Genomic DNA, 10,005 nt, shown 5'->3' on the forward strand with positions numbered 1-10,005 from the left:
CAGCCCCAGCCGAGCCGAGCCGGCCTCACCTCAGGGCCCGCCGCCAGCGTCTCCTCCTCGGGCACAGGTGCGGTGCTGTGGCCGCCCATCCAACCGCATTGCTGGCCGTCCAGCCGCCAGGCGTTCCCACTGCCGCGAGCCACGCCGCGCACCGACCCTGCTGCAGAAAACGAAGCATAGCCAGAGACCGACCGATACACAAAGCAAGCCGTCGCCTCGCCTCTTGTCCTTCCTGCCTTCCTTCCGCCCCCGCCCTTCTCACACCACCGCCTCTCCACTTTCGCCCCCCCCTCCTCCTTTTTTTTTTTTTTTTTTTGTTTTCTTCTTTCTTTCTTTCTTTCTTTCTTTCTTTGGCCCTCTCTCCTTCCCGCCATGGCGGTTACGGCACCGCCTGCAGCGGCAGATTTTGTGCGCCCACACGCCTACTCCTACCACCATTAACCTCGCCCTGCCCTGCCCATCAACGTCGCAGTCGAACCGACGCTTGCCAACACACTGCCGACGTTCCTTTCTCTTTTCGGCCTACGCCCATTACGCGCCGCCGCCACAGCACCTTCCCTTCCCACAACACACCGACGTCATCACACGCACCCAAAACAGGGGCCACGACCGTGTTCCTCGCCCACTCCCGTCCCGCACGGTACGCACATTCCCAACTATTACCGCGCACCCTCCCTTTCCAATCTGTGTGTCTCTGTGTCTGTGTCCTGTCCGCGCGTGACGCCTCTCAACATCCGCCGTCCCCCGTCCCGTTTTCGCCCCCATGCCGTCGTCGCGCCGCCTCCTCCCCGTCCACCGCCGCCCCTGTCCGCCCCGCACCACACCATACACCGCTGCTTGTCCCGGCCGTTGCCACCAAAGGCGCCGACCGCAAACGCGCCACGCCGCAGCCCCCGTGCGTCTCGCGCTCGCTTGCATCTCCGTGCCGACGCTGCCTCTCTTCCCGCTCGCACTCGACCTCGACAACACAGTCTTTGGCTCCGCCACTGCGTGTTCCGGTGGTACGCACGCTGCAACACGTATGTATTCATTACCAGAGCGATGGCGAGGCATGACAGCATCTCTGTCTGACCAGAGAGTTATTTATCGTTGCTAGTCGGCGCTTGGACCGCGCCAGACGACAGTAGTGGCACGCACCGGGTCGCCAGGAACAGTTGTTATATATATTGTAGCGCGAGTCGGGAGAGGTAGTAGTCGGTCGACAGTAGTAGCGGGTGGACGGTTGTACTGAGCGGGCGTCGGCGGCGTGCTCTGCTCGTCTCGCGACTCTGGTCACGGTTCGGGACGATGTATAGTATATTGTGTTATAATCAAAAGGTAGTGTGAAGCTGCATTTTGCGCAAATCTGATAACGTATGTTCATTGTACTTATTTTGTTCAACGACAAAAAGCCCCACTATTACTTTTTTCTAAAGTAACTTTTGTCTTTTAACGAAAAACATTCACTTTTTAAAGACTACTTCCTATGGCATTTCCCTCCAAGGAGTGCAATTAATTACCAGCCAGCACTCATTCATTGCACACAGCTGTGTAAGGGGTATCTACAATTGAGGAGCGGATACAAATGCAATTTTTTGTTTTGTTTTTTTTTTTTTTGTGCGTTGTAACCTCCCCGCAAAATTTAAAATAATGGACAATGTTATTTACGGATGCTAATGGACATTGCGCTAATTGTAACCTCGCCCACAATGAGAGGTATTGAAAATGGCAACAAAAATGTTAAATTCGCAATCTGACTCAAATATAAATTCTTCACAACATTTAAAAGTCCGTTCAGTGACAAGAAACTTCAATTAAACCGAAATATCGGTCTTTGGCCCTGTGCAAAACAATCAGAATTAAAGTCTTACCTCAGAATAAATGGATGTCACATTTCTGCTCTTGTTTGTTGCGCAGCGCTTGGAGGAACTGCATTGCAAATAATAATATTCTCTTTTTTTTTGTGATTTTAGTGAAATTTTTCTTCAAAGAAGTGGAATGAAATGTGAAGTGCAACGAACTCTTCAGTTCAATAAAAAATTAAATGTTTGAAAAATGCTTTTGAAATAAAAATTATTATTGGGGAACTTGTTGGAGAATAATTACAATAAATAAAATTGTTCATTATCTAATGATTATATTAATTAACAGTATACCTTATTCACCATCTTGACCAGTGTTGCCGACCGCCTACATCACACAACCGCACTCGGCTGCTACTACTGACCGACCGCTCTGCATGACGACTATTAGCGTACTGCACGCGACGACTACTGACAGAGTACAGCCCTCAACTAGACAGACCTACAGACTCGCAACGACCGACCGACTGACTGACTGACTGACTGAGAACCGCTCGCAACACTCGCGCGGTCCAGCGCAAACTCTCTGGTCACAGATGCTACAATGTCTCGCCATCGCTGCTATGTTACATACGTGTTTCAGTGTCTTTTTCATTGGGGTGACGATCTTTGGCTCTTTTTATTCTGAATACAGGGCCAAAGGTCAACGCTGCTGCCCTTATACAATTTATCAGGTTTCATTATGTCTGTTGCAATGTTACATACGGTTCATTCTTTCATTAATATTATCGTTGGGTTTGTTTTGTAGGGACGTTAACATTCTGGCACATTTCTATTATCATCGGACTCTCTGCTATTTGTGCAGGGAGGTTATACCTGGGTCCATTTCCATTTCCATTTACATTCTAATATTGATAGACTTTTTGTTTTCTTTTTTGTTTCTTGTTGTTTTTCCTTCTTTTTTTTGTTGTTTTTTTTTGTTTGTTTTGTTTTTCCCGCTCTCACCACCACCGCCGCATCACGCCTCCCGTTTTCTTGGTTTCTTTTCTGTTCTTCAACTGCTTCAACATCACCGCGCCCCATTTCCACACCACAGCCATCAGCCTCCAAGACGGGCAGGCGCAGTGTGCCATTTCCGGCGCACAAGCACACCCGTACGGTACTCTCCTCGCCCCCACGCCACCAACAACACAGCGACCACGCGGCTGTCAGGCACGGCACGGCACGGCACGGCACCGGCGAAATGCGCCGCCCCCGCCCCTCCGCGCATCCGTCCGTCTCGCCACGTTCACTGACAGCCGCGTCTGCGGCTACACCACGACAACCACAACACAACACCGCTCCCCTCCCTGGCAACTCATTGTTTTTCTCCTCCTCTTTTGCACAAACCACAACGCCGAGCACAGGCGCAAGCCACCCACACCGCGCCCCTCCCCGTCCCGCCTTTCTTTGGCCGCCGCTCCTCGTTTGCCCCCTCCCATCTCCCGAAATGCCATGCCAGCAGCGTTACGCATGCCCCTCCCCTGTCCACACAACACTACCGCCAAACGAACAGCCTTCCGGGCCACATGCAGGGCACGCCCACCTCCAAACACTGCCAATTCACGGACGCACACACACACACACACACTTTCTCGACACCTTTCTGTACGGAGGGTGCGTCATCTCGACCGTGACAGAGTGACGCCAACTATCGACGATCCATTTCCCCCCACTGGTGAAACATGTCCACTAACACCTACATACATCATTCAAGTACACAGACAATAGCATACACACAATGGGAGGGCACACGAACATGGACGGCACGGCACTGTCATACACTCTTCCTCACAACCATATCAACAAACGTTACGTACATCCGGGAAAGCGAAAGCGAAAGCGAAAGCGAAAGCAAAAGCAAAAGCAAAAGCAAAGCCCAATGCAGCCGTCAAAGGTAACGTTCACCACGGCAGACACTTGCAGCCGCGCCGCCGTTAAACGCATTTCAGTGCGGCTCCAATACGCCTCCGACACGGGAACGTTCCGTTGCTCTACGAATGCGTTTCTCCCCTTTTTCCCTTCCTCTCTCTTTTGCCCCCCCTCCTTGCACTCTTGCCTCATTCCTCACGTTCTGCCCAGACATTCGACCGATCAAAGTCAACCTTTCGTCACCGTTCTCAGCGCGACGGTGTACAACAGTATGACGGGTGTGCCCAAGACTTCGGTTCAGTTGCGTGACGCCGGTCTATCGCGCCGATCGACAGTTACTCAGGGGGCGACGGATCGGACCACGTCACCGACACACAAAACACTTTCAAACAAACACATACATACCGGATGGACACAGACAAACACGTGTACAGACATTCGCCAAACAAACGACGACCGCCGCCGCCGCCGCCGCCGCCGCCGTCTAGCGTCGCGCTTACTGTACTGCACTGGACACGCGTGCATCTTGAATGACGACATCGGTGTGCGTGCGTCGTACGCAATCAGTCAGACACGGCTATCAAAAATCAGAGTCGAATGGTACATCATCGTGCGTGTCGCCGTACACGTACAGTACAATACAACAACAATGCGTCTTAATGGCACGTTCAATTTCAACGTCACTCACACACCTCCACGCTGCAGTTACGTCGCACCATTGTCAAACTCGGCGTACAGCAAAGGGAATAGTGGGCGGCAAAAAAAAACCAAACAAAAACATTTCACATTTCACCCTCGCCATGTATGATGTGCAAAAAACAAACCCGCAAACGGCCGTCGTTACGGTGACACAAAAGTCGCCGATCGCACTGTCCCCCCTCGCAGACAGGTAACACACACACACCACCACCAATGGGTCAAAACCACTCCAACGAGGCGTGCCACCATTCCACGCCACGGCGACCAACCTCGTGGCCGTCCCCCGCAACACGCTTTGACGCGCCCCCCCCCCACCCACAATCAAAATGCACACATACATCACAGCCGTCCACACAAACAACAACAACAACAATTCCGCCCTTCCCGCAAAAGGCAAGTTGGTGGCCCTGAAAAGGGCCGTTTTGCCGCTCTCGCAACGGAGGAGCCTTCTCCATTCTTCCTTCCACTCCAGAGCCACCTCCTTACTTGGAGCTCGTGTACTTGGTCACCGCCTTCGTGCCCTCGCTCACGGCGTGCTTGGCCAGCTCGCCAGGCAGCAACAGCCGCACAGCGGTCTGGATCTCGCGGGACGTGATGGTCGAGCGCTTGTTGTAGTGCGCCAGGCGAGAAGCCTCGGCCGCAATGCGCTCGAAAATGTCGTTCACGAAGCTGTTCATGATGCTCATCGCCTTCGACGAGATGCCCGTGTCAGGGTGCACCTGCTTCAGCACCTTGTAGATGTAGATGGCATAGCTCTCCTTCCTCTTGCGCTTCTTCTTCTTGTCGCCCTTCGAAATGTTCTTCTGCGCCTTGCCAGCCTTCTTGGCGGCCTTCCCGCTAGTCTTGGGCGGCATCTCGAACGAACGTACGGCAGCAGCAACACCAGTAGCAAGCGCTCCGCTCTAGTCAGCGTCTCCCCACACAGTGGCACCCGCCGCCAGCCGCCGCCGCACCTTTACCAGCTCGCCCCTGTTGCGGCCGCCGACCAATGGGGCGCGCGCGCAACCGGCCGCCGCACCCGAGCCCATAAAGCACCCCCCACCCCGGCTGCGCCGGCACGCACTCCGCTGCTCGACTCGCTGCCGCTCGCACCGGTCGTTTTCGTTTCCGTTTCGTGTGCACCGTCGCTAGCCCATCGCCATGTCCGGACGCGGAAAGGGAGGCAAAGTCAAGGGCAAGTCAAAGTCCCGCTCAAGCAGGGCTGGGCTCCAGTTCCCGGTCGGCAGAATCCACCGCCTCCTGCGCAAGGGAAACTACGCAGAGCGCGTCGGCGCCGGGGCGCCCGTCTACCTCGCCGCCGTCATGGAGTACCTCGCGGCTGAGGTGCTCGAGCTGGCCGGAAACGCGGCCCGCGACAACAAGAAGACGCGCATCATCCCGCGCCACCTGCAGCTTGCCATCCGCAACGACGAGGAGCTCAACAAGCTCCTGTCGGGCGTCACCATCGCACAGGGTGGTGTCCTGCCCAACATCCAGGCCGTCCTGCTGCCAAAGAAGACCGAGAAGAAGGCCTAAAGGAGGCCAAGGCAATCGCAGCGCCGCGTGCTCCCCTGCACGCAACGCGCTTTGCCGGCTCGGCTCGGCCCGGCCCACAACAATCGGCCCTTTTCAGGGCCACCACACAAACCTACGTCCAAAGCAAAATTTCAGTCGTCCTCGCCGCACCTTGTTTTGTTTTAACTTTGCACTTTCACAGCACAGCCGCCGCCGGCGCACGTCCGCCATCTTGTCGTCCACACAGCCCGTGTGGCCCAACAAACACACACACACACATTCATTTTGCACGGTCGCAGTCGCCTTCCAAACGACAACGGCAGCAATAATGACCATTGTTACAGGGAGGCGTGTCGACACACCGCCCTCCACTCCCGCGCGCAACGGCCGTCGACACGAACGAAACAGCTGATCCGGCCGCCTGTGCCCACACGCCTTGCCTCGGAAACCCCAACGCCGCCGCAAACACACAGAGCCAAACCACGCAAGCAAATAATCACCGCCTCTCGCACAACAACACACAGCCCGCCATCTCCGTCGCGATCGATACAACGACACACAATAACAAACACAAACGAAGCAGCTCCCACACACAGCCAGCCACATGACACGTTTCCTTTCCTTCTCCCCTCCCAGTCACATCACGTCGCTCAAACGGAAAGAAAGAAACAAACAAACAACACAGACTCTTTCGCACTTTTCAACTTCCGAACAGTGTGGTGGCCCTGAAAAGGGCCGTTTTCTAGTCTCTCCCACCCACAAGCACGGCCGCGGGAAGGCCAGCGCCCGCTGCGACGCAGCCTAACCGCCGAAACCGTACAGGGTGCGCCCCTGCCTCTTCAGGGCGTACACCACGTCCATGGCCGTCACAGTCTTGCGCTTGGCGTGCTCAGTGTACGTCACCGCGTCGCGGATCACGTTCTCCAGGAACACCTTCAGCACCCCGCGGGTCTCCTCGTAGATCAGACCAGAGATGCGCTTCACGCCGCCCCTGCGAGCCAGGCGGCGGATGGCGGGCTTCGTGATGCCCTGGATGTTGTCGCGCAACACCTTGCGGTGCCGCTTGGCGCCACCCTTGCCGAGCCCCTTTCCTCCCTTGCCGCGGCCTGTCATCCTTCCTTCCTCGGGCAAAGCAAAACGTGCACAAACAGCAGCTGCAGCGGCTGGCGAGTCGGCTACGGTCTGCGCCCAGCAGCTTGTGCTTCAGTTAGGAGTTGCAGCGGATTTACTTCCGCGCAACACCTGAGTTTGGAGAAGTCTGTAATAGTTACTTACTATTTTTCCTTCTAATATGTGGTTTGTCCTTGTTAGAAAAAGTCTTTTGATTTGCTAAGTTGCTCAGCACTGGAGCCTTGAGATGATTCGTGGTTAGGCTTGATTAGTCAAGCCGCAACAAGTCTGGCCACCTGGTGGTGTTTGACCAGTGTGGCCTATGTCCGAGCTCGCGAATCAGTGGATTTCTTGCTTGCTCGGTGTTTTTGTAGTACTTCTTGGCGGTTTCCTTGAACCGCCTTCGAAGTGGCAGGATGTCGGCGACGACGTGTAGTTCCTCCGAGGGAAAATCTCGAGGTAGGTGGAGTGCCAGCTTCAGAGATCTATTTTGGATCGTCTGCAATTGGCGTAGGTTGGTCTCCGCTGTGTTGCCCCATACGACCGCTGCATATTCCAGCAGGGGGCGGATTGTAGCCTTGTACAGCGTGAGACCTAAGTGGGCAGGAAGCGTTGATGTTGGGTTTAGCACAGGGTATAGCAGACGTAGTCTACCCAGTGCTTTTGCCCTCACCTCTTCTGTATGTTGGCGCCACGTTAGACGCTTGTCTATCGTGACGCCAAGGTATTTGACACTGCCACTCCACTCTACGGGACGTCCTCGGACTGTTAATCGTGGCAGTCCCGGTGGAATGAGTCGTCTTGAGATAAGGATGGCCTGCGACTTTTCTGCATTGTAGGAGAGTCGCCATTTGACTGCCCACTGTGTCAGGTCTTCTGTGGCCGTTTGTAGTCGCCTTTGGAGGATGGCTGCGCTTCTGCTGCGGCCGTAGACTGCGGTGTCGTCCGCGTACAGAGCGAGTTTGATTGGCTCTGTACGCGGCAGGTCCGCTGTGTATAACGAATAGAGTGTCGGGCCTATGACCGAGCCTTGTGGTACACCCGCGAGTATTCGACGCTCCGTGGAAATTCCACTGGCAGCCCGTACGTGAAACGTCCTATCCTGCAGATAACTCTGCAGGAGACTCACGTGCGGCGTCGGAACCCCCAGCACAAAAAGTTTGTACAGGAGGCCTTCGTGCCACACGGAGTCAAAGGCGCGAGACACGTCGAGCAGAAGAGCGCCGAAGTACTCACGTCGGTCAATGGCTCCGAACGCCTCTTCCGTTAAGCGCAACAGTTGGTGCACCGTCGAGTGACCCTGCCGGAAGCCGAATTGCTCATTGGGTAAGATGCCCTCGTCTTCAATGAGCTGGTGGAGGCGCTGGATGTACAGTCTCTCGAACACCTTCGACAGGGCAGGCAGTAAGCTGATGGGGCGGTAGTTCTTCGCCAAGCGGATGTCTTTCCCTGGCTTGGGAAGCGCTACCACCTCAGCGTGTTTCCAGCAGCCTGGGTAGGTGCCGGTCTGCAGGATGCGGTTGAAGACGTTTGCCAGAACGTCCGCTGCTGTGTCTGGCAGCTGCTTCAGAAGAATGTTGGTAACCAGGTCAGGGCCACCTGCCTTCTTGCTGTTGAGTGCGCGGAGTTGGACGGTGACCTCGTCTGCGCTGATCGGTGTGATGTCGTGGTCCTCATCCCTCGCTGCCATGAAGACAGGGAGGCGCTCTCTGACGAGCTGAATGTGGTCCGCGTCCACCGGGTTTTCGATCGGCACGAAGTTAGCGGCGAAAGCGTCTGCCAAGGCATTTGCCTTCGCATTCGGCTCGCTAACGTAGTCCGCGCCGACCTGCAGGGGTGGTATCTTCAGTGAGCGGCGCAGGAAACCTTTCACTACCCTCCAGGCGGTGCCATCTTCGATGTTTAATTGCGCTATTTTGTCTGCCCACTGCTGTTGCCTGTGTGCATCTACGGCCGCTTTGATGTGACGCCGCATCCTGTTGAGCGTCCTTTTTATCGCGGGATTTTGCGTCCGTATCCACTCCCGTTGCAGCCGGTTCTTGGACGTAATTTCGTCTAGAAGATGTTGCGGGAGTTGCGGTGGTTGCCTGAAGTTGCCGTCGTCTTCTCTCCTCGCCGTTACGGCAGCTGTAGCGGCTTCGACGATGCCTCTGGTGAGATGTTGTATGGCAACTTCAGCTCCCGCTAGCGCTGGGTCTGGTGTTTCCTCCAGTGCTTCCGCGACTAACTCCTTGTATCGGGGCCACTGTATCTTCCTTAGGTCTAACCCTCTGCGTTCTGGGGGCGCGACATCAGTTTCCAGTTCGAAAATTACTGGCAGGTGGTCTGATGACAACGCCGTCATGGTGCTGGCGGTTATGTTTCGACGTATTCCTTTGACTACAATGACGTCCCAGTACGTCGGGCTCGCCTCTCGATGGGTAAATAGTAGGATCGTGCGGTCCTATTACAACCGCCTCGTGGCGTTCGGCGAGACTTTGTAGCCGGCGGCCGCTTATATTTGTCCGCCGCGAATTCCACAAACCGTTCTTGGCGTTGAAATCACCACCTAGCAGCACTTGACCTGGAAGTGCTAACAGTTTTTCGACGTCATCGCGATCCAGGTGCCCCCTTGGCGGCCTGTATACGGCGACGAACGTTATTCTGCCTTGAAAGGTTTCCACGGCTACTGCTGTTGCCTCGGTTGCTGTCAGTGCCGGTAGTTGTATTTGGTGGTGTTTCAGGCTGCGTCTGATGTATACTGCCGTTCCACCTCCAGCTGTCGGTCGGTCGTATCTGTAGCATGCGTAATTTGCTACGCCGACTCTGACCCCAGGTTTCAAATGAGTCTCCGAGACCAAGCAAAATGTCTATGCACTCGTCTCGGAGCATTTGACGGAATTCTGCGTCTTGTGTGCGCAGACCATTTGCATTGAACACACACAGCTTAATTCCTCGGAGCGGCTCCGCATGCTGTTGTTGTTGGTAGTTAGCGTGAATGGCCTGGTTGACCGCGGCCGTCATTCTGGCT

The sequence above is a fragment of the Schistocerca piceifrons genome, unplaced genomic scaffold (genome assembly GCF_021461385.2).
Source record: "Schistocerca piceifrons isolate TAMUIC-IGC-003096 unplaced genomic scaffold, iqSchPice1.1 HiC_scaffold_426, whole genome shotgun sequence".
In the NCBI taxonomy this organism is placed as follows: domain Eukaryota; kingdom Metazoa; phylum Arthropoda; class Insecta; order Orthoptera; family Acrididae; genus Schistocerca; species Schistocerca piceifrons.